This window comes from Ailuropoda melanoleuca, chromosome 6 (assembly GCF_002007445.2).
Source record: "Ailuropoda melanoleuca isolate Jingjing chromosome 6, ASM200744v2, whole genome shotgun sequence".
NCBI classification, from domain to species: domain Eukaryota; kingdom Metazoa; phylum Chordata; class Mammalia; order Carnivora; family Ursidae; genus Ailuropoda; species Ailuropoda melanoleuca.
This window is the reverse complement of record NC_048223.1, coordinates 18,127,981-18,154,503: the sequence shown is the minus strand read 5'-3', so window position 1 is coordinate 18,154,503 and position 26,523 is coordinate 18,127,981. Positions and strand designations below refer to the sequence as shown.

At 35.1% G+C, this 26,523-nt stretch overlaps 1 protein-coding gene across 7 annotated transcripts in view; it reads left to right on the top strand.

Annotated features, from left to right (window-relative positions):
• The window catches only part of ANKRD28 (ankyrin repeat domain 28), a 197,202-nt gene that overhangs the window by 80,379 nt on the left and 90,300 nt on the right, over positions 1-26,523 (top strand). The window lies entirely within an intron of this gene.

The following is a 26,523-nucleotide window of genomic DNA, read 5'->3' as shown; positions in this document are numbered from 1 at the left end:
CTTTTCCTTCATTCTTTCATATAATAGTACTGTGGTAATATTAAGTAGATATAAAAAGTATTTATCTTTTAAAAGTTGGATTATCCAGATAAATTTGATCTTCACCTAAAATGGTTCATTGTAACATTAGGTAGTTACCAAACAAAACGCTATCATTATATATATTTTAAACCTTCCTCAGTGAATTGGCTTTAAGTTGACGTTTATTGGATACATGCGCCTAATTCAGGATGTACGTATTTATTTTAAGTGGAGTGCCTGATTACTTTACCTAATTGAGGTGTCCTGAAGAGTCCACTTTATTAGGACAGAAAATTATTATAGTGGTATAGACTTATGGAAAGGAGGCAAATGGCTTTCTAGCCATTTGGGTTTGTCTGTTTGCTTGTTTTCTTAATAGTACTAACAAATCTTATCTTGGTGAGAAAGTTTGTACTATAATGCTATTTACCATGATTAATGTCCCATCATTACAAAGTCTCATTATAGCCAACAGTTTTTTGCTATCTTAATCAAATTATTTTAAATTTAAAAAAATTAGTCATTTTGAGCATCAGTTTATTCTGGTGTGATATCCTTGGAAACTATTGTGTATATGTCACTAGTGTGTGACCCCCCCCAAACATTTATGATTTTTAAGCCTCTATGTTTAGGTTCCTTTCTTTACCTACATTCAACCATCATTTCTTAATATCTCCTAGCTTGTGCCCTTACTCTGAAACTTAGGGCAGAACTAAAAGCTAGGTTAGTATTTCAAATCCATTGGCCCTTCTTGGGAGTGGGTGACTCTTTCTTTGTCTTCAGTGATTCCTGGGTTTTTGACAAGGTTTTTTTACGGCTACTTTTCAGTCTTTTCTCATGTGACTCAGTAGTTGAGAGTATTGTAATTTTACAGTTTGTTAAATCTGTGGGCATTTTTCTAATTCAAGATAATAAATTTTTTCTTTTAAGAGGCCATGTATACATTTGTTTAGTAAAACAATGTTTTGTCATATAAAAGGACTCTTGATAGGTAATAAAATATATTTAAGCTTCATGTCAGTGTGACAGTAGTGTTTTTCAAAAATTAAGTAATTGAGAATAACATCTTTTTGAAACTTATGGTTTTTGAAGTTATTTTTATAAATTTTTAGAATGGATATACAAATTCAGATTTGTTTCTATACTGAATTAATATTGTATTATTTTAGATTTATTATTTTAGCTTCTTCAGTCATAGTTTGAAGTTTTGAATACTGTGGACCACCAAACAGCATCTTTTTTACTAACACACCTAACTGATTTTTAACAAAAGTCTTAATTTAAAATGCATTTATATTATTTGGTCTGAGAAGAACATCTCCTATTGTAGAAGCTAGGTAAGATGATTTCACTAGAAAATACTGGAGTTTCATATTTGGAAGCTTTGGGCCACAAGTAATTGAGTGCCTAACTAAATACAGGTTTATTGCTTATATAATTTAATCTCGAGCAAGGTGATTTTGGGGTTGGTTTAGACAGTAATGTCAGAGCTCTGGATGAGCTTTTCTGTGAGACTTTATGACTGCTACATTATGTGCTTATGAGAAACAACCAAAGAAAGTGGAAAAGGGGACACTCACTGTAAGTTTCCTTTTTTCTTTGTTTCTTTTTTCAATCAAGCAAAAGCATCTTTTCCAAAATCCCCTCAAAACTCTGCCTCAGGTTCCGTTCTGTTGGTTACTAGCTTACTCTAAACCAATCCACCAACAAAGGTAGAATGGGATTAACTTCTTGCTTAGGTCAGTCATTGTTTATTGGGGGCAAGAATAGAGGCTTACTACCATCACTGGTTATATTGCCATTCATATATGGAGAAAATCAGCATTTTCATGGGAAGGCATAAAGGGGAAATAGTTGTTTGGGTAGGTGACCTAACAGAAGATTTTTGATTGCCTAGAAGCAGTTGAAATAGCAAACTTTTGGAAAAATAAAAGTCACTTGGACATGGAAGAAGCACTGTTAATCAAAAAGGTGAAACACAGTTAAAAATTTATAAAGGCAGAGTGGTATGTATATATAGTGTAGAGAACAATCGGAATATAAGTTATTAGACCTAAGTACTCATATTTTCTTACCGTATTACCTATATATGCTACTTGCAATCCATTTAAGTTCTTTGGGACTCACTTTTCTTTTGTAAAATGTATGGGGTTACAGCAATGGACTTCAGTGCTTTTTCCACTCCAAATTTAAGGTGCTCTAAAAATTCTGAATGACCTTGAATGACCTGCTTTTGCCCAGATGGTTTCATTTGTATTTCTAAATATACGTAGCCAAGGGCACCTGAGTGGCTCAGTCGGTTAAGCAACTGCCTTCAGCTCAGGTCATGATCCCAAGGTGCTGGGATCAAGCCCCACATAAGGCTCCCTATTCAGCAGGGGAGTCTGCGTCTCCTCCTCCTCCTGCTCATGCTCTCTCTCTCACTCACTCTCTCTCTTTCAAATAAGTAAATAAAAATCTTTATAAATAAATAAATGTAGCCAAAATAATAATAATAATTATTATTATTACTTAATTTTCCTGGGATTTTTTCCCTGTTGTGGAACCCAAATGATTTAGTCTGAAATACTAAGAACACATTTCAGAGGAAAGGTCTGACTTTGTAAGAAAATTATTTTCTACACATAGAATTTTTCTTCTATCCAGAGTGATAAAAATCGGTGTTAATTATGGAATTTTATTTCAGAGGCAGTGATATGCCTAAGCCTTCTTACGTTACGTGATTCAGTTCATACAACAATCTCGTTAAGTTTGTAGGTTAACATTTCCATTCCACCAATAGTTAACAAAACTAAAACTCAGAAAAGTTGAACATCTCCAGGATCAGTAAGTACAGCAGAACAGGAATTTGAACCCATGTCAGACTTTATAGTAACCGGGGAAATAAAGTAAATTGGAGAAAGAGAAATATTTTTTCTTTTGTCAAATAGTGCCATAAAGCAGTGATGGTTCAAATATGGATTTTTTCCCCCTAAAAGCTATGGCCATGTTCTATGGATTCCTACCTTTTAAACTATAATGTAAGTGTGATCCTAATTTTCATGATACCAAGTGCTATTAAATGTCAGCATTGCAAATGAATGAATACATAAGCCTCCCTGGTGCCTAATTTTTTGGCTAGATAAAAATGTCATTCAAAGTAATATCAAATTAGGGATAATTACAATCTAGCCAGTGCTGTTTTTAGTGTTTAAAACAGGAAAGCTTAGATTATGAGTGACCCTTTTTAAACACAAAAGAACTGATTTAAGAGCTAATCAATAAGTAGATCTTGCCTATATTTATCATATAACTTAATATTTTTGAAAATGCTATTTGTGTATTTTATTCGCTTCTGAATTTAGCATTGTCATTCAAAATATTTGGGGATTGATTTGCCAATGTAGCCTTCCAAATTATTAACATCTTTTAAGCTTTCACAAATACTCTGTGGGATCATTGAAATGATGTTGATTTTACTTTGTCAGATGAAGTGCTCGGCATGTATACATACATACACACACCTATCACACAAGCAGATCATTAGTTTTCATTATTATTGTAATAATATTGTTGGCAGTAAACACAAAGTAGTAAACCCTAAGTTTACACAGATTGCCTGAATTCCATGCACCCCCAACCTTCCCCATGTGCTCTAGTCTTTTCTGGAAATTAGCAAGAAGTGCTCTAATCTTCATCCAGTCTTTCATGTGGTCACATGTCACTTCTGGTGGCTGCCAGTATACCAAGCTATTGATGTTCCTAAGCTCTTAAAACCTCTTCACTCAGTTACTTGAGGTCATGTGTACTCTGTCCTAAAACTGTACACGTGTATACACTGTACGTATGTACATGGTCTTCTGTAGCTACTCAAAGTTACTAGTATTGGAACCTGTAACTCTCAGCCCCATCTCAAGTGTACCCACCCAACTTCCAGCTGGTTTCCATGGGATGTGGAGTAAAAAGGGGGAAGTGAAGAAGAGAGAACAACCAACTCAATTAACACCCAGGAGAGAATTCTCCTATAGTTTCTCCAGGCCTAGAAATGGCTTCTCCTCTATTCTTTCCAGTGCTTCTAGATTCCAGCCTCAGATTTTTAAATTTTTTTCACCAATGTTCAGTTTTCCCCAAAGATCTATAAATGAGTATATCTACTAAATGCCATTGTGACTAAATGGCTTTTGGGTGGTTCTGAAACAAAGAAGGTATTGTCTAAACGAAACCAGCTGTTTTTGCAGCTAGAAACTGATGGTGGCTTATTTTTATATTCCAGTCATGTGTTGTTTTTTATTTAGCATATACACATTTTGCATCTTCTATTTTTCATCCCCAATATATTTGGGGAATGTATATTGGGAATGTGGTATATTAGTAGTCCTTATTAGTAATGAAAGCTTCCTAATTTTTCCTCATAGCCACATAGTTTTGCATTGTTTTTAATGTAATTCATTTTACCAGTCCCCCTTTTAGAGAGCATTGGATTATTTTAAATCTTGCTAATTGGAAATAAATTGGGATCCGAAAAAACAAAAATTCTGTTTCAGTGGACATGCGGAAATTTTAGAGTGTATTTATTATGAATTATTAAACAAATTTTTGTCTTTCCAAATAGACTAAATGTAGTCTAAGTTCTTTGAAGTAATTTTACTGGACATGTATATATAAACAATGATATTTTTAATAGAGATGAAGTGTCTTTACTCGTATACTCAGCAATAAAGCTGATGATTTTTTAATACTTATTATTACATATAAATAAACAATGATAGTTACATAGTATAGCAAAATGTCATAAATTCTGTCCTAAATTTCAGACAGAGCTGAAGTTACTAATTGGTCTGTGAGGTCTCAGCTAGCACCTCAGGCTTTTTTTTAATTAAACTTTTAGTGAGGTATAATTGACATACAAAAAAATTGCATATATTTAAATTGTACTATTTCATAAGTTTTGGCATATGCATATATCTATAAAACCATCACCTTAATTAAGGTAGCTAACATTTCCATCACTCCAAGACGATTCCATTTGCCCCAACCTCTGATCTGTTTTGTCTCACTATAGGTTAATTTGTATTTTCTACAGGTTTATATAAATGAAATGGTACAGTATATCCTCCTTTTGTCTTGCTTTTTTTTTCATTCAGCATATTTATTTTGAATTTCATCCATGCTGCATGTATTAACAGTATTTTTTTCTGTTGCTGAGTAGTATTCCATTGTATCTATAAACACAATTTGTTTATCCACTGAACTATTGATAGACATTTGAGTTGTTTCCCATCTATTACAAATAAAGTTACTCTGAGCCTTTCTGTATAAGTCTTTATATGAAGATAGTCTTTCCTTTCTCTTGGATAAATATCTAGTGGTAAGGCAGACCAATAGGGTAGGTATATGTTTAACTTTTTAAGAAATTGCCATCTGTTTCCAAATTGGTTGTATCATTATACGTTCCTGCCAACAAGATACGAAAATCTGTTTTTCCACATTGTCACCAATATTTGGTATGATCAGTCTTTTCTAATCGTAAAAATTCTGATAGCATTGATACACTGTATCCATCCCTCAGTGTATCTCACTGTAGTTTTAATTTTCATTTCTGTGATGACTAATGATATTGAACATCTTTTCATGTGCCTCTTGGCAATCTGTATATTCTCGGTGGTGAAATGTCTTTTCAAATGTTTCTGCTAGTTTTTTTCTTAATTGGATTGTTTTCTTGCTCTTGAGTTTTGAGAGTTCTTTATGTGTTCTGGATATAAATACTCAGTCTGTGGCTGTGTTTTCATTCTCTTAAGAGCTAATTTGAAGAGCAGAAGTTTTAAATTTTGTGATGTCCAGTTTATCAATTAATTTTTTTTATGGATCTTGGTTTTGGTGTTGTATCTAAAAAGATACCTATTTCAGTGTTGCATAGGTTTTCTTGTATCTTCCAGAGGTTTTATAGTTTTAAATTTCACATTTAGATCTATAATCTGTTTTGAGTTAATATTTGTATATTATGCAGGGGCGCCTGGGTGGCTCAGTCGGTTAAGTGTATGCCTTCGGCTCAAGTCATGATCAGGGTTCTGGGATCGAGCCCTGCGTTGGGCTCCCTGCTCAGCAGGGAGTCTGCTTTTCCCTCTCTCTCTGTGTATTCTCTACCTCTCTCAAATAAATAAATAAATCTTTTAAAAAATATTTGTATATTATGCATGATACATACCAGAGTTCACTTTTTTAATATGTGGCTATATTCAGTTATGAAAATATTTGTTGAAAAGACTATTTTTTCACTGAATTGTCTTTATATCTTTATTAAAAGTCTGTTGTTAATGCCAGTACCATACTGTTGTGATGCTATAGCTTTATAATAAATCTTGAGCACCAACTTTTTCCTTTTTCAAAACTGTTTTGGGTAGGTCCTTTGTGTTTTCATATAAATTTTAGAATCAGCTTGTCAGTTTCTAGGGGCAAAATTGGAGTATGATGATCTGTAGGTCAACTTGGCAAAAATTAACAGTGTATTTGTCTTCTGACCCATGAACAAGTTATAGCTCTCCTTCTATTTAGGTCATTTTAAATTTCTCTCAGCAAATTTTATAATTTCACTGTGGATGCCTTTTATATTTTGTCAAATTTATATTTTATAAATTTTGTTGCTACTATGTTACTTTATTTAATTTTAAAAAATGCTAAATATTCTGTACTGAGTTAAGTTTTTCTTGAGTACTCTGTCCAGTGCTCCAGGAAATACGAGTTTTTCACCCTAGTTGATGGGAACAGGACACTTCCCTGTATGCAACCAAGCACTGTTCCTTCAAAATCCATGTGTTCTCACTGGGGGTGATAACACCCCCAACTTGGCAAAATTTATTTTTTTGCTGTGGGTATGTGTATATGTGTGATAAAAAGAGAGATCGATCACATTATTACAAAGATTTATGGTCCTCCAAAGGGCCAAACTGTAGAGATTAGGTACACAGTAGTATTAAAATGTCATGGGGCAGTTAGGGAAGAAAAAAAACGTCTCAAAAAACCTCTTGGGTCAGGGTGATAAGGAGAAAAAGGTTGAGAAACATTGCTTTAATTACTTTGAATGCTGCTTTTCACCAGACTCAGTATTTTTATCCACATGTGCTGTTTTGTACTTAGCTGAGTACACAAGGGGGATAATCTACAGATCTATGGGATTTTCTAGCTGTACCAACCTCTCTCTGTTACTCTGTCCTGAGAATTCTATCCCCTGTGTTCTTCCCAGACTGTCAGCTCTGTCTCCTTAAGGCAAATATGCCTATTAAAATATACATAGCTCTGTAAAAGCCATTAAAAATAATTTTATTGATTGAAACAACTGACTGACATTCCATTGGATGTTTTCAGATTTACACCTTAAATATTTCGTGAAATGGAGTTTTCTGTTTTAGTCCAGCAGTATTTTTGAAATAGAAATTCTACACATTAGTTTTCTAAACAGTAGTTATATATTTGATAATTAAATTGCCCATCATAGATGGCATTACCTTACCTCTTCTTATTCTAATAGGACCTGGTATTGGTATATAATTTGCGGGGTGCCTGGCTGGCTCAATCAGTAGAGCATGCATCTCTTGATCTCAGAGTCCTGAGTTCAAGCCACACGTTGGGCATAGAGCCTACTTTAAAAAAATAATAAAAGATACGTAATTTTGGTATTTTATTTTCTTACTATGAAAAGCAAGTAAACCTTAGTGTAGGAGTGAATGATTACTGCTAAATTTGTAAAAGAGAGTAAATTCAGTGTTTAGAATAGGATTCTTTGTGGATTTGTCTTTATAATATTACTGCTGTTAGAGCAATGTCTAGATTACAGCATGCATTAATACTAGATTCTAAACTTCCTAAATAGAATTTGCCTCAGGGGAGGAGCCATGCCTTCCATTTTGTAGGATAGTACTGGAAAGGGATCAAGTAGTTAAATCATCTCTGCTAAAGATGAGGCGAATCTAAAGCCCTTGGAGTTTATTTGATTTGGTCACTTATACTTAGAAGACATACAGGATAGAGCCCAGTTTTCTTAATGTCCGGTTAGTTTTCTGTCCATGTTGGCTCCCCTCGTTTGTCACCTCTCAGTTCTACCTAGTGGTTTAGTACTACAAGAAATTTCTTAGCTTTTCTCTTATAGCTGTAAGTATATAAGCCTTTAGTAAATACTTGGTAGCTTAATTTGGTATAACTTGGTATGGTTCATTCCCTTGGCAAGTTATTCCCGGTTATTCTCCTGAGGACTGGGAAGACAAGTCAAGTCATACATACTTTTCCCCCCTACTCTTCCATGCTTTTTCCTGACTCAGAATATCAGTTGTGGCCTCGTTGTCTTCAGCTTTGCCTCATCTTCAGTTTCTGTTCATTCTTTAGGTTGCCCTTAAGGGTAGGCAGAATTCCTAAATGGCCGATAGGAATCTCACCCCCCCACCCCAGTATAATCTTCTATACTGTAAATAAATGAACCTAGAGGTAGATTCTTCCCTAGGTTTTCTGGTGAGAACACTGCTCACTGACACTTTGATTTCAGCTTTAGGATTGATCCTGAGCGGAGGACCCAGCCACACTGTGCCTGGACTTCTGCCCTGCAGAACTGTGAATTAATAAATGACTGCTGTCGTGAGCTGCTGAGTTTGTGGTAATTTATTATGTGGCAATAGAGAACCAATATAAGACTGTAATATCCCTTTTCTGGAACACCTTTCTTGGTCCTCCATAGTATTATGGCAGCCTAATGGATGTCCAGAGGTCTCTAGATGTTTGTAGCACTCAGTGTTAATTGATCTGTGTCTTGTTTAATACCTTTAACTCTCAGGATATAGGGACCTGGTTTGAATTATTCTCTGTATTTATACGCAGTCTATGGTAAATAGTAGCCATTTAAAAAGTGTTAGAAGTGAATGAATAAAATTAAGACCTAGTCCCTGACTTTAACAAGTTTATAATCTAAAGGTGTTTGGCTATGTTGTGTGTGGATATTCTTGTTTTTGTTTGTGTGTGGGATGTATTTGGGTTTTGGTGGGTGGCAACAGTTAGCTATCAGTTGCCTAAGTCCAAATTAAGTTTTAAACTGGCTTCTTTCCATGGTCATTTTGCCTTGCATCCCCTTCAATAGTTGTTTAGACAATTCAAATCATTTTGACATAGGAAGGGTGAGTTCCTAAAAAAGAAAAGAAAAAAGCACATGCATTTGAAATGTATGTGGACAAAGGCATTCTTCTCTTATGAAATAACTTTATCATTTGCAGTATTCTGTTGATGATCTGTCAGAGTATAGACTTTAAAGGGACAGAAGGGTGGGAGACAGACCTGTTCTATCCAGTTCTTTGCCAAGGGAACTAAATCCCACCTCGCCCGCAATGCTCAGGAATAGAAGTTGGTTCTAGGGAAGGCATTTAATAAATGAGTTTCCCTGACAAACTAGAAAGCAGCTTTACTCTTATTATATTAACATCTAAATCGTCATCAGTAAATAAAAGTAAAGTTTGCAGGATTGCTGAACACATAGCACAAGGCAACACAGGAAAAAATGGAGACTTCACAGGCAAAGAGGGCATGCTGGGAGCTGCCATTCATTATTAAGAACTGCCTAATAAGACAAGTGTATAGTTTTTGATAATGTGGGGTTCACTTTTCATGCTGCCAGAATGGTGGCACATATAAACTATAAACAAGTCTAAATAGCTAATATATTGGTAATTATGTGTAAACCAAAGTACCTGTCCAATTACATAAATATTTTAAACCAATGTACCATTGTTTTCTTTGGTAGTTTTTATAGACAATTAAGGATTTGGATATTACTTACTGGGCGCCTGGGTGTCTCAGTCAGTTAAGCGTCTGCCTTTGGCTCAGGTCATGATCCCAGGGTCCTGGGATTGAGCCCCACGGCTGGCTTCCAGCCCAGCAGGGAGTCTGCTTGTCCCTCTCCCCCTCCCCACGCTCGTGCTCGCTCATGCTCTTTCTCTCTCTCTCAAATAAATAAATGAGCCTAAAAAAAAAGGAATATTGCTTACCAAAGTGATTTAAAGCATGTTCTCCTGTATGAGCTCAATAAATTAATAATAAATAATAAGTTAGTCATTTCAGAATACATTTATTTTTGTATATGAGAAAAAATACGATTTACTAAATGCTTTGTGTCAAATTTTTATCATTAGTTTGGAAGATGAATGTGTACAGTGAGTATTTTGGTTTTTGTTTACATAGAAACTAGATTACTAGATTAATTGTTCAGGGTGTTTAAGATTGCCTTACACAAATTTCTGATAACATAATTTCTGTTTTTATTCTTAATCCCTTTATAGACTGAAATTGGTGGTTGGGGGAAGGGCATGGGTGCAAGGGGTGAGTAACCTTTTTCAATTTTCAGGTGACTCTTTCATTTTCATTTTGACCAAAACTTGCCAAACCAACAAAGGAAGCTACTATTCTTGTTCTTAAGTTGAAATACCATGTCAGTGCCTGTATCTTTTGCCAATTTTTTTAATATGCTTTTCCTTTTAGTTCAGTTGTATTTTAACTGGTATTTTAGAAGAATGATTGAACACTCATGTGCAGTGTTTTTCTTTCTTTTAATCTTTTTAAAAATTGTGAAGTATAACACACTCAAAATAGTAAAACAAATGTAGACTACTACGAATTATTTAAATGTAACCTCTACCCAGGTCAAGAAATAGAACATTGCTATATCCACAGAAGTGCCCTTGGTGCCCATCTTATGATCAGAACTTTTTACTCCCACCCTGCAATGTGGCCATTAATCTGACTTTTATGGTAGTCTCTCTCTCTGTTTTCTTTTATAATTTTGCCGCCTAATTATTGCTCTCAACCAGTACAGTTTAATTTTGCAAGTTTTTAAATTAAATCTTAAAACATGTATTCTTTTGGGTCTGGGTTCTTTTGCATGACACTATCTTATTTCAAAAATTTACCTGTGTTATGTGTATCTAATATTATTCATAATATTCCACCAGGTCTGTGTACCACAGTTTATCCATGTTCTGCTATTGATGGATAGTTGGGTTGTTTCCAGGTTTTGCTTATTATGAACAATGCAGCTATTCATAAACATGCCTCTGTCGCACATGAGCATCTCTCTAGGGTATATACCTAAGGCATAGAATTTCTGGCAGATAGGCTATGCATATGTTCAGCTTAATAGAGAATACCATATTATTAAACAATTTATACTTCCGTGAGAACTGTATGAGATTTCTTGTTGCGCCACATTTTCGGACACATTCTTGGTTTTTGGCTTTTGTCAGACTTCTTTATTTAGCCATTCCATTTGTTACGTAGTAGTATCTCATCATTTGTAAAGTTTGAGTTTTTTTGATGACGGTGTCAAGTACCTTTTTATATGTTTATTAGACATTCACATAGCCTCTTTTATGAAGTGCCTGTTAAATCTCTTTCCTATTTTTCTTTTGAATTTTCTCTCATTAATTTACGGTTCTTTATATATCCTAGATACGAACTTTTTGTGAGTTCTGTATGTTGCAGGTGTCTTCTCCCGTTCCAACTTGACTTTTCACTCTTTCTTGTGTCATTGAACATGAGATCTTAATGTAGTCAAATTTTTTCAGTATTTTCCTTCATGGTTAAAGCTTTTGAGCTTTTCATATCTTAAGAAGTCTTTCCGTAACCTGAGTGATAAAGATAATATCCTATATTTGTTTCTGAGAGCTTTATCATTTTGCTCTTTACATTTAGCTTTATGATATACTTGCAGTTAAATTAGGCATATAATGGGAGGTAGTGTTTTTTTTTGTTTTTGTTTTTTTCCTTTCCCAGATGGGTACTAAGTTGTCCCAACACAATGTAATTATCATATTTTGTTGAGCCATTTTCTTATTTTTTGAGTTTTGAGACCTCTTTGTATATTATGAATGCAGGTTCTCTGTCAGGTGTATGATTTGCCAATGTTTTCTTCCAGTGTATGCCTTGTCCTTTCATCTTCTTAATATGTTTTCCTCAGAGCAAAAGCTTTTCATTTTATGAAATTTAATTTATCAACTTTGTGGATTGTGCTTTTGGTGTCCTATGCAAGAGCTCTTTGCCCAGCCTACACATTTTCTCCTATCTTTTCCTCTAGACGTTAAAAAATCTTAGATTTGGCAGTTAGATCTAAGATCCTTTTTGAGTTAATTTTTGTACTCGTGTTAAGTATAGATTGGCATTCATTTTTTGGCATGTGGATATCCAGGACCATTTGTTGGAAAGGTTATAGCTCCATTTAATTGCCTTTGTACTTTTGTTAAAAATGAATTGATCAAATTTACATGGGTTTATTTCTGGATTCTTTATTCTAGGTGTGTCTGTTTTTCTTATATAGCACTGCCTTGATTGCTGCAGCTTTATAGTAACTCTTGAAATCGCTCTGTGGGAGATCCCCAACAATGTTCTGTTCACTCAGAATTGCTCTGGCTATTCTAATATCTCTGCCTTTCCATGTAAATTTTAGATCCTTAATATATACAAGGAATCCTGCTGGGATTTTGATTCAGATTACACTGAACATATAGAAAAAATTGACGTTTTGGCAATAATGAGTTTTCCAGTTCATGAACATGTTATTCCTATTTATGTAGATTTTCTTTAAGTCCTACATGAGTGTCTTGTAGTTTTCGGCATACAAATCCTGCACTTTTTTTAAAGTTTATATCCAAACATTTTTCTGTTGTGTTTTTTTTTTTCACTTTCTCTCTTCCATTCTTTTGTATTGTAAATGTACAGATTTCCAATTAATTGCTAGGGTGTGGAAATACAGTTGCTTTTTGTTTATTGACCTTGCATTCAGCAACTTTTCTAAACTCATTCTTGGATTTTTTTAATAGATTTTCTTGGTAAACAATAATGCCATCTATGAGTAGAGACAGTTTTATGTTTTCTTTCCCAATCTGTATGCTTTTTGTTTCTTTTTCTTTTTACTGACTAGGACTACCAGTCTGAGAATGAATAGGAGTGACAAGAGTAGACATCTTTGCTTTATTTCTGATCTTAGAAATCTTCACCATTAAATAGGATATTGTCTGTAACTTTTATAAATACCCTTGATCGGGTTAAAGGAGTTACCTTCTATTCCTAGTCTGGTGAGAGGTTTTTTGTTTTTTGTTTCCAATCTTGAAACGGTGTTGTTTTGTTAAATGTACTGATGATGTTTTTCATTTAGTCCATTAATATGTTTAATTACATTGGTTGATTCTAGAGTTATGATCTCAGAATAAACCCTACTTGGTTGTGAAACATTATTCTTTTCATGTATTATTGGATTCAATTTGCTAATATTTAGTTAAGGATGTCTATGTTGATGAAGCATACGGTCTATAGTGTTCTTGTAATATCTATGCCTGGTTTTTGTATTAGAATTATAACATGTTGGCCTCATAAAGTGGGATATAGTCCCTCTTCTGCTTTCTAGATATGCAGATTGGTATTATTTTTTAAATGTTTGATAGAATTGACCATTGAAACCATCTGGGTTTGGAATTTTCTTATTTGGAATGTTTTTACCTATGAGTTTAATTTCTTTAATAGATGTAGGACTACTTGGGTTACTTTTTTTTTTTTTTTCTCCCCTTCAGTAACATTTGCGTCTTTGAAGGACTTGGTCTTTTCATCCAAATTGTAGAATTTATATGTCTAACGTTGTTCGTAATATTCCCTTAATCTTTTTAATGTCTTTGAGGTTTTTACCAATAATCCCCTCTCTCATTCCTGATGCTGGTTCTTTCTTTTTCTTTTGTTATTCTGGTTACAGGATTATCAATTTTACTGATCTTTTCAAAGAACTAGCTTTGGAATTCATTAATTTTCTGTAGTTTTTCTGTTTTCACCTTTGTTGATTTCTGTTCTTTAGTCTTTCTGCTTGCTGTATGGTTACTTTATTCTTTTTCTAGTTTCTTAAAGCTTGAATTACTAATTTGAGAACTTTTGTGATAGAAATATTTAATAGATAAGTTACCCTCTAAATACTGCTTATATAACTTTATCCTTAAAATTTTGACATACTATATTTTAATTTTCATTCAGTAAAATTCAGAATATTTTCTGATGTCTCGTGAGACTTCCTCTTTCATGGGTTATTTAGAATTAGTTTTCTTTTTTTCTCTACTATTAGAGTATCAACTTTGATTTCCAAATACTTAGGGATTTTCCAAGCATCTTTCTGTTACTGATTTCTAATTTAATTCTGTTATGGCCAGAGTACATACTTGTATGTTTTCAATGTATTTTAATATGTTAAGGTGTGGTCTGGGGCTCAGAATTTGGTCTATCTTGATGAATGTTTCAAGTGCAGTTGAAAATAAAGTATATTATTTTGTTGTTAGGTAGAGTGTTCTATAAATATCAGTTAGGTTTAGTTGGTAGTGCTGTTCAGGTCATCTGTGTCTTTGCTGATTTTATGTATTACTTGGTTCTGTTGGTTATTGGGAGAGACATGTGAGGTTTCCTATAATTGTGGATTAGCTATCTTTCCCATCATTTTTACCAGTTTTTGCTTGCATATACTCTGAAGCTCTGTTATTAGTTGTATATATTTTAAGATTGTGATGTCTTTTAGATAAATTCACCCTTTTACCATTATATAATGTCCTTCTTTGTCTCTGGTAATTTTTTTTATTCTGCATTCTAAGTGATATTATTGATATAGCCATATTAGCTGTCTTTATATTGCTGCTTATATGGTATATCTTTTAACATCTTGTTAACATTAAGCATATCTGTATCATTACATTTAAAATGATTTCTTATAATAGTGTATAATTAGGTGTTTATATCCAAAATGACAATCTGTATCTTTAATTGGATGTGTTTAGATCTTTACATTAAATGCATTTATTGTTTTGGCTGGGTTTAGGTCTGCTGTTTTTATTTGTGCCTTCCAATTTTTGTTCCTGTTCCCTCTTTCTTTCCTTCTTTTGGATTATTTTGATTTATTTAGAGCTATTTTTATGTTCTTCGTTGGCATTTTGACCATATCTCTGTTTATTATTTTCTTTAATAGTTGATCTAGGGATTATGATATATATATATATCTTTACACAGTCTACATAGAGCTCATATTTTACCACTTCAAGTTTTTCATTTCATTTTTTGTATTTTTTATTAAAATACACTGTATTATTGGTTTCAGAGGTACGGGTCTGTGATCAGTCTTATACCCAGTGCTCATTACATCATGTGCCCTCCTTAATATCTATCACCTAGTTATCCCTCCACCCTGTCTCCAGCAACCCTCAGTTTGTTTTCTGAGATTAAGAGTCTCTTATGGTTTTCTCCCTCTCTGGGTTCATCTTGTTTTATTTTTTTCCTCTCTTCCCCTATGATCCTCTGTTTTGTTTCTTGAATTCCACATATCAATGAGATATGATAATTGTCTTTCTCCGATTGACTTATTTCGCTTAGCATAATACCCTCTAGTTCTATCCACATCAGTGCAAATAGCAAGGTTTTTGATGGCTGCATAATATTCCATTGTTTGTGCATTTCTGTGTGTGTGTGTATATATATGTAGATATGTATGTATGTATATGTGTACACACACACCACATCTTCTTTATCCATTTATGTGTTGATGGACATCTGGGCTCTTTCCATAGTTTGGCTATTGTGGATATTGCTGCTATAAACATTGGGGTGCAGGTTCCCCTTCAGATCACTGTATCTTTGGGGTAAATACCCATAGTACAATTGCTGGGTCATAGGGAAGCTCTATTTTCAACTTTTTGAGGAACCTCCATACTGTTTTCCAGAGTGGCTGCACCCGCTTGCATTTCCACCAACAGTGGAAATGTGGAGGGTTCCCCTTTCTCCACATCCTCGCAATATCTGTCATTTCCTGACTTGTTCATATTAGCCATTCTGACTAGTGTGAGGTGGTATCTCATTGTGGTTTTGATTTGTATTTCCCTGATGCCAGGTGATGTTGAGCATTTTTTCATGTGTCTGTTGTCCATTTGGATGTCTCTTTTGGGGAAATGTCTGTTCATGTCTTCTGCCCATTTCTTGGATGGATTATTTGTTCTTTGGGTGTTGAGTTTAATAAGTTCTTTATAGGGGCGCCTGGGTGGCTCATTTGTTAAGCGTCTGCCTTAGGCTCAGGGTGTGATCCCGGTGTTCAGGGATCAAGCCCCACATCAGGCTCCTCCGCTGGGAGCCTGCTTCTTCCTCTCCCACTGCCCCTGCTTGTGTTCCCTCTCTCACTGGCTGTCTCTCTCTCTGTTACATAAATATATAAAAAAAGATCCCACTGAAATGGAGAATTACAGACCAATATCCCTGATAAACCTGTATGCAAAAATACTAGCCAGTAGGATCCAACAGTACATTAAAAGGCTTATTCACTATGACCAAGTGGGATATATCCCTGGGCTGCACGGTGGTTCAACATCCGGAAATCAATCAGTGTGATACACTACATAAATACAAGAAAAGACAAGAACCATATGATCCTCTCAATAGATGCAGAAAAAGCATTTGACAAAGTACAGCATCCTTTATTGTTAAAACTCTTCACAGAGTAGGGATAGAGGGAACACTTCAATACGATCAAAGCAAAATATGAAAAGCCTACAGCGAATATCATTCTCAGTAGGGAAAAACTAAGAACTTTTTCCCTAAGGTCAAGAACATGGCAGGGATGTCCACTATTACCACTCTTCTTCAACATAGTACTAGAAGTCCTAGCCTCAGCAGTCAGACAACAAAAAGAAAAGGCATCTGAATCGGCAAAGTAGTAGTCAAACTCTCACTCTTTGCAGATGACATGATACTCTGTGGAAAACCCAAAAGACTAGATCCCCAAATTGCTAGAACTTAATACAGAAATTCAGCAAAGTGGCAAGATAAAAAAATCAGTGCACAGAAATCAGTTGCATTTCTATACACTGACAGTGAGACAGAAGAAAGAGAAATTAAGGAGTCAATTCCATTTACGATTGCACCCAAAACCATGGGATACCTAGGAATAAACCTAACCCAAGAGGCAAAGGATCTGTACCACTTCAAGTTTTAAAAAACCAAAAGCTCCTATTCTCCCCACTTTATATTAGAGTTGCCATGTAATATATGTAATACATTGAACTCCTTCCCAGAAAACATTAAAAATTTTTGCTTTCAATAAATTGTGCTTCCTTCATACTTAAAGATGTTTGTTTCCCTCTGGTATCATTTCCCTTCAGCTTGAAGAACTTCCTTTGGCATTTCTTTTTAGACCAAGATTGCTGGAAATGAATTTTCTTTAGTATTCTTTCATCTGAGAATGTTACTAGCTTGACTTCATTTCTAAAGGATGTTTTAATGTGATGCAGAATTCTTGTTTGACAAGGGTTTTGTTTTTGTTTTTGAGTCTTCTGGCCTCCATGGTTTCTAATGAGAAATTCATTGTCCTTCAAATCTTTTTTTTTTTTTATATGTAACTAGTCTTTAAAGCAGTCTAAGAAAAGCAGTTTTTGTCTTTGTGTTTTAACAATTTGATTGTGTGTCTTGGCATGATTTTCTTTGTGTTTATCCTACTTGTGGTTCACTAAACTTCTTGAATCTGTATTATGTCTTTTACCAATTTGGGAAATTTCCAGCAGTTATTTCCTCAAAACATTTTTTTCTGCAGCACTTTCTCTTCTCCTTCTGGGACTCCAGTGACATAAATATTAAGACCTTTGATGTTGTCCCAGTTGGTATTGTATTAAATACAAATTTTCATACTGAAGATCCTCCTGGATAAAAGGATAATTTTTTTAAAGGTGTTGAAAACTCTGTTTGATAGATAACTAAGGGGGACAAAACTTGCTTTTAATTCAGCTGCTAAATTAAAAGCAGCATATAAATTATATAAATCACTTCAAGAAAATACAAAATTATAAGAAGTCACCATAGAGACTTGATTTTAAAACACTTTTGTAATTTGGTAAGATGGATCATTTTGTTCCCTGTCCCCCCCAAAAAGGTTTCTCTGTGTTGTATATTTACATTGATTTCACTGGTATCTACCAAGCACAAATAGCCTTGTTGGTATATGCCCACAATACTGGAGTTTGTGCATAGAGTTTTAGAATTGAAATAAAATCTTTCTAGTAAAGCTAGTGATTTAACTGGTATATTTCAAGTTTAAGATCTTTTTTTCCCCTTGATAGTAGCTGTATAAGCTGATACTTGTCAGTTCTACTCTAAGTTAAAGTTTAAGCCTTTTAAAATACGTAATTTTCTAGTATTGCATATTCAGATCACCTTTATTAATGTGGGATATATGCTTAATTTAACAATCAGATATCATGGCTGTGGGTAATATATGTGCATATATTTTTGACAATGTAGATTTCTTTTTCTGAAGTTGTTACTGTATAAAATGTTACTTTGTGCTGCAGGTTAATACTGAAAGTTGAGTGAGGGCATGTTTGGGTAGCCTTGTTCAGGTCCTTGTTTATAAATGGAGTGGGTTGTCCTGTCACTCCAAGGCACTGATTTAGTTTCAAAAAAAGCTTGATCAGGAGGTATGAGTAGTGAAATTATTCGTTAGATGTATCTTCCTTGTTTACTAGCCATAAACTGAAATTGTTAATAATTGGTTTAAATGTATAAATCTTTAAGTTACTTGTATAGTCTTGGAGACAAGAGTGTGATATGTTTATGCTCAAATGATTTGTCTTATGATAGGTTCACCTGTTTTCTGTGATTCTTTTCTAAGAAATGAAAATCTCTCACTCTTCTTCCCAGACTTTGTACTTTTTAAGTATCACCTACTTGTAACTAACCAAAATAGAGAACTGTAAAAAATAGCATTAAGATTGCCACATTGTGGAAAAATTTTCTAGAGTGGGACCATACTTCTACAGTTAGAGAAGGGTGAGGAATCCCTTGTTACCGATATGATTTTTAAAAATATATTCTTTTCCAGAATTTAACATATGCCTGGATATTTAGAGATAAATAAATGCACGTGAAGAATGATTGCTACATCACTGTTGCTGTTAACTTATTTAAACTCTAAGGAAGTGAAGAGGTCCTCAGGGACCTTGATCTGTAAGTTAGGCAAGCTAGACACTTTTCTCATGTGTAAAATGAGGTGACTAAACTTTATCTCTAAGGCTATTTCTGTCCCTAATGTATTACTTTGACAATTCTGCAAAGCATTGTATTTGCTTTATGAATTATATCACTTAAGCTTGGGTTATTTCACATTAATTTAAGTAGAAGGGAGAATATTTCAGCAGATTTTAGCTTAGAATCAGCTAAATGATTCCTTTTTCTTCTGTTACCTTTTTCATTTCAGTGGGTAGTAACACATTGATCTGAATATTTTCTCTGGGTGTCCTTCTTATTCTGTTATTTCTCTGTTACCACATCAGAGGCTATATAAAAATCACAAAGTGGCAGAAACTTTGGCTACTTAGTGTCCATTTATTCCCCAACTTCCTCTAATGCACAGTACTTTGGTTTTATTTGGGCATTTTATTCCCCATCTCACTGGAAAATGATCCCTTTTCCCACCTCCAGCGGTGTCATAATCATGTGGCTGATTTAGGCATAGCAAGTGACCCAAGACTGGCCAATGAGAAGTGAAAGAAGGTTATATGAATGCCTTCTGGGCAGTTTCCTCACTGATTAAAAATAGACATGGTGGGGGTGGGGGGTGCCTGGGTAGCTCAGTTGGTTAAGCATCTGCCTGTGGCTCAGGTGGTGATCTCAAGCTCCTGGGATCGAGCCCTACATTCCACATAGACTCCCTGCTCAGCGGGGAGTGTGTTTCTCCTTTTTCCTCTGCACCCCCCCCACTTGTGCTTTCTGTCTGTCTCCCTCTCTCTCTGCCCCTCTCTTTCTCAAATAAATAGGCAAAAAGGAGACTTCCAGTTTCCAGTTCCACATGTGAGAAACTTGGAAGTCACCACTCTGTCCTAACAAGTACAAAGCTGAACAGACTGAAAAATTAACAGTTCTTCCTGGGTCCATAAGGGAGAGGACCCAAGGGCAAACCACTACTCCCAAGATTGGGAGAGTCACAGATGCACACAGAAAGCTGAGGCTTGAAGAGCAATGACTCATTAGCAGAAACTGCCCAGGAATCAATGCTAGGGAAGGAAAAAACTGAACTTTAGTTGACAAATTGTTGGAGGTTCAGTATGGATAACTCAGAGTTAAAAACACTAAAGGGACCCCAGTCACAGGTTACCAGAATATTATAAAGTTTACCTTCAGGAACTGGACTGGGTTCTCACAGTAAATATTGGAGAAAACCCCTCATGGTTAAATGTTAAAAGAAGTTCTTACATGGAAGGAGAATAATAGAGATCAGAAACTCAGATCTACATAAGGAAGAGCGTTGAAGAAGAAATATGTCAAAGTAAAATGAAAATAATTTTCTTATTTCTAATTGATCTAATATAAATCGTTTTTAAAATAACAGTGTAGGGGTGCCTGGGTGGCTCAGTCAGTTAAGCATCTGCCTTTGGCTTAGGTCATGATCCCAGGGTCCTGGGATCAAGCCCTGCATCGCATCGGGCTCCCTGTTGAGTGGGGAGCCTGCTTCTCCCTCTGCAGCTCCCCCTGCTGCTGTGCACGCTCTCTCTGTCAAATAAATAAATAAAACCTTTAAAAAAATAAAGTAACAATGTATTCCATTATGTGTGCTATATATATATATATTATATTTTATGTATATATAGTATGTGTGTATATATATCTTTTATATATATGTGCTTATTTATACTTATATGTAAGTGAAACAGATGAAAGCAGTGATACAAAGGAAAGGAAGGGGAATTAGGATTAATTTATTAAAAAGATAACACTACTTATTAAGTGGTATGTGATATTTGAAAATAGATTCGGATTAGTTGTAAATACGTATTGTATACTCTAGGGCAACCGTTAAAAAATTGTTTTTAAAGTATAACAGTATGCTAAGAATAGAGAGAAGATGGGTTCATACTGTATGCTCAGTTAAAAGCACAGAAGGCAGAAAAAGTAGAGGATAAAAATAGGAACAAAAAATGAGGGAAACAAATAGAAAACTGTAACAAATAGAGTAGATATTAACCCAGTTGTATCAATAATGCTCTAAATATACCAGTTAAAAGGCAGAGATTGTCATAGTGGATCAAAAACCAAAAAAACCCAATTGTATGTTGTTTTCAAGAAACCCATTTTAAATAAAAAGAAATTTAAAGAGAAATAAATGGGTGATGAAAATATACCATGCTAACACTTATCCAAAGAAGGCAGGAGTAGCTATATAAACAAATAGTACTGGAACAAGTGACATCCACGTGGAAAAATATTAATCTATTTAGGTTAATATTCTAAATAATATTATATATAATGTATGTAATATTAATATTCTAAATGACTAAATAGATTAATATTTCACCATTCACAAATTTAACTCAAAATGGATCACAGACCTAAATGTTATATACAAAACTGTAAAGTTCTTGGCACATAATATTGGAGAATGATCTTGTGTATGGCAGTGTCTTTCTAGATACACACCAAAGGCACAATCAATGAAAGAATTGATAAGCCGGGCTTCATTAAAATTAAAAAACTTCTGGGAAAGGCAAGGTCAGTGGAATGAGAAAACAAGCCCCAGAATAGAATATATTTGCAAAGGTCATCTAATATAAAGGGCTCTTAAAACTAAAAAATAAGACAATCAGCCTGAATTTTAAAATGGGTCAAAGTCCTCAACAGACATTTATCTAAAGAAGATAAAGAGATAAATAAGCATGTGAAGAGCTGTTCCACATCATCTGTCATCATGGAAATGCAAGTTAAACAAGAGGGAGATACAACTGCATACTGAATAGAACGGCCAAAATTGGGAATACTGACAATACCGTATCCAGGATGTAGATAAACAGGGAACTTATTCATTGCTGGTTGGAATGCACAATGGTACAATCACTCTGGAAAACAGTTTGGCAGTTTGTTAAAAAACTAAACATACTTTTATAATCCAGCCATCATATTTATCCAAATGCGTTGAAAACTTACCTCTGTCAAAAACCTGCACACAGATGTTTATATAGCCACTTTATACATAATTTCCCAAACTTGGAAGCAACCAAGATATCCTTCAGTAGGTGAATGGGTAAACATACTGTGGTACACCCAAACAATGGAATATTATTTAACACTAAAAAGAAATGAACTATCAAGCCACAAAAAGACACAGAAACCTTAAAGGAATATTGCTGAGTGAAAGAAGCCAATCAGCAGAAACTACATACTTTATGATTCCAACTAGATGACATTATGGAAAAATCCAAACTGTGGAGACTAGTATAAAGATGAAGGGTTGGTGGGGGGTGGAGATGAATAAGAAACACAGAGGATTTTTAGGGCAGTGAAAATAGTCTAATACCAAAATGATGGATGCACGTCATTATACATTTATCCAAATCCATAGAATTTACATCACCAAGAGTAAAACCCAAGGTAAACTTTGGATTTTGGATGATCGTGATGGTGTCAGTATAGTTTCATCACTTGCAACAAATCTGTCACTCTGTTAGGGGCTGTTGATAATGGTGAAGGCAGGTTATGCTTGTGTGGAGGTAGGGACTATGTTGGAAATCTCTGTGCTTTGCCCTCAATTTTGCTGTGAACCTAAAACTGTCTTAACTGAGAAAAAAAAATTTTAATATAAAAAATAGGAGTGAGATGAAGAGATGGCTTCTCTCCTGGTACTGACTGTTGTTCGGGGTGAACTAGCTTGAGATGAACCTATACACCTTGGTTATATAGTTGCGGTTGGAAAAGTAGAAAGGTAGAATTTTTGAAAGAGAACTACATGAGGTCTTTGAGTTGCTAAATCAACCAGCTTTATCCCCATCCTATGTAAGAGTAAATCTTTTATTTTTTAAAACACTTTTAAATGGTGGTGTTCTGCATTTGAAAGCTACAAAGGATACAATTAAAGGACTAACTATAAACATTAATTTTGTGTCCTGAAAGATAGTGCTCATTAAAAATCTCATTAATACCATATTAAGAGAATAATTTTTCTCTCCTGCCTCTCTTTCCCCCTTCCCTGTCTCTCACCCCCCTTACCCCAGCTTCCTTAGAATATGTTCATTACTGTGTTCTTTTACAGAGATGATTGAGGGGTATGTAAAATCTTTGTCTGCTGTCACCCAAAGTGATTGTTATTCTTAAAAGCTAAACATTTCTAGTTACTTTACATTTTGAATTGTGCTTCTATTTGACTTTAATTTTTATCTGTATTAAAAATTTTGTCCATGAGTTTGATACATTCGAGCCAACAAATATTTATTGAGCATCCATTGTATTGCTCTGGACTTCTTTTGTTATAGTGAATAGAGTAGGTTTTATAAAGCATCCTTGGGGCGCCTGGGTGGCACAGTGGTTAAGCACCTGCCTTCCGCTCAGGGCTTGGTCCCAGTGTTATGGGATCAAGCCCCACATCAGGCTCCTCCTCTATGAGCCTGCTTCTTCCTCTCCCACTCCCCCTGCTTGTGTTCCCTCTCTTGCTGGCTCTCTATCTCTGTCGAATAAATAAATAAAATCTTTAAAAAAAAATAAATCATCCTTGCCATGTGTAAGATACCTTATTTGAGATGAAATATTTTTGTTTTTTAGTTTAACCAGCAGAATTAATTATATTATTTAAAATATAGCTGATTATAAGTTATGTATTCATTGGTGAGTTATCTGGTAGAATTATTCTTGCTACATGTTTTCAGAAGCTTAGGAGTTTAGACATACATACTTATGCAATGTCTCTAGTATTTAAGTATGTACAATCCTGGACCTCTAGCTATTGCAGCTTTTCTAAAGGGATGGAAAGAAAGATAGCATGCTTTATTACCTAATTATTCCTTAGCCATTCCTTTCTCTTTCTGTGCCATCGTAGAAAGGGAATAGAGAAATGCATCATTGATAGGCTAGTGATAATTCTGTTCTATGTGTAGAAGTAATAAGCTAGATTTCAGCTTCCTTGAGGTGTGTGGTAACTCAGTCTCCAGCCCAAATTGCTGAGCAGTTTACTTGCAGCAGTTTTGTTGCTCTCAAGATTGTCAAGAGAAGACACAACTGGTGTAGCTTTGAATAAATAGGGATTGAACTGATTGCTTACATTTAATTGAAGTCCTCAATAGAGCATTTTGATGAAGAGCATGAGTTTGGGGGCGGTTTCCTTATATTTAAAAAAATATGTTAAACTATACAATAGTTTTGCAAAATAAAACAGCTATTTCAAGTGCTTTATGCAGTGCCTACCACAAAATAAAGATCTGTAAGGGTTGCCCTCATTTTCTGAGAAATTCTCCCCATTCCGTATAGTTACTGTGATACAGTATGTTGATACAATATTTGTACATACAATATAACTCTTTTTTTTAATGATTTTTTATTATATTATGTTAGTCACCATACAGTACATCCCCAGATTCCGACGTAAAGTTCAATGCTTCATTAGTTGCGTATAACACCCAGTGCCCATGCAATACGTGCCCTCCCTACTACCCATCACCAGTCTATCCCATTCCCCCACCCCCCCCTGAAGTCTTCAGTTTGTTTCTCATAGTCCATAGTCTCTCATGTTTCATTCCCCCTTCTGATTACCCCCCCTTTCTTTATCCCTTTCTTCCCCTACCGATCATCCTAGTTCTTATGTTCCATAGATGAGAGAAATCATATGATAATTGTCTTTCTCTGCTTGACTTATTTCACTTAGCATTATCTCCTCCAGTGCCGTCCATGTTGCAGCAAATGTTGAGAATTCGTTCTTTCTGATAGCTGAGTAATATTCCATTGTATATATGGACCACAGCTTCTTAATCCAGTCATCTGTTGAAGGGCATCTCGGCTCCTTCCATGATTTGGCTATTGTGGACAATGCAGCTATGAACATTGGGGTGCATATGGCCCTTCTCTTTACTACGTCTGTATCTTTGGGGTAAACACCCAGTAGTGCAATGGCTGGGTCATAGGGTAGTTCAATTTTTAACTTTTTAAGGGACCTCCACACTGTTTTCCAGAGTGGCTGTACCAACTTGCATTCCCACCAACAATGTAGGAGGGATCCCCTTTCTCCACATCCTCTCCAACAATTGTTGTTTCTTGCCTTGTCTATCTTTGCCATTCTAACTGGCGTAAGGTGGTATCTCAGTGTGGTTTTGATTTGAATTTCCCTGATGGCTAATGATTTTGAACATTTTTTCATGTGTCTGTTAGCCATTTGTATGTCTTCATTGGAAAAGTGTCTGTTCATATCTTCTGCCCATTTTATGATTTGTTTATTTGTTTCTCGTGTATTGAGTTTGAGAAGTTCTTTGTAGATCTTGGATACCAGTCCTTTATCTGTGGTGTCCTTTGCAAATATATTCTCCCATTCCGTGGGCTGTCTCTTAGTTTTTTTGACTGTTTCCTTGGCTGTGCAGAAGCTCTTTATCCTGATAAAGTCCCATAAGTTCATTTTATCTTTTATTTCTCTTGCCTTTGGAGATGTGTCGTGAAAAAGGTTGCTCTGGCCGATGTCATAGAAGTTGTTGCCTATGTTCTCCTCTAGAATTTTGATGGATTCCTGTCTCACATTGAGGTCTTTCATCCATTTGGAGTTTATTTTTGTGTATGGTGTGAGAGAGTGGTCAAGTTTCATTCTTTTGCATGTAGCTGTCCAATTTTCCCAGCACCATTTATTGAAGAGACTGTCTTTTTTCCACCGGATGTTTTTTCCTGCTTTATCAAAGATTAGTTGCCCAAAGAGCCGAGGGTCCATTTCTGGGTTCTCTATTCTGTTCCATTGGTCGATGTGTCTGTTTTTGTGCCAGTACCATGCTGTCTTTGTGATCACAGCTTTGTAGTACAGCTCGAAATCCGGCATTGTGATGCCCCCAGCTTTGTTTTTCCTTTTCAACAGTTCCTTGGAGATTCGGGGCCTTTTCTGGTTCCATACAAATTTAAGGACTATTTGTTCCAGTTCTTTGAAAAATGTCCTCGGTATTTTGATCGGGATAGCATTGAAAGTGTAGATTGCTCTGGGTAGTATGGACATTTTAACTATGTTAATTCTTCCAATCCATGAGCATGGAATATTTTTCCATCTTTTTATGTCTTCCTCAATATCTTTCAAAAGTGATCTATAGTTTCTAGCATATAGGTCCTTTACGTCTCTGGTTAAGTTAATTCCAAGGTAACGCATGGTTTTTGGTGTTATTGTAAATGGGATGGATTCCCTAATTTCTCTTTCTTCAGTCTCGTTATTCGTGTATAGAAATGCAACTGATTTCTGGGCATTGATTTTGTATCCTGCCACCTTACTGAATTGTTCTATAACTTCTAATAGTTTGGGAGTGGATTCCTTTGGGTTTTCCATATAGAGTATCATGTCATCTGCAAAGAGAGACAGTTTGACTTCTTCTTTGCCGATTTGGATACCTTTGATCCCTTTTTGTCTTCTGATTGCTGTTGCAAGGACTTCTAGTACTATGTTGAATAATAGTGGCGAGAGTGGGCATCCTTGTCGTGTTCCTGATCTTAAGGGAAAGGCTTCCAGCT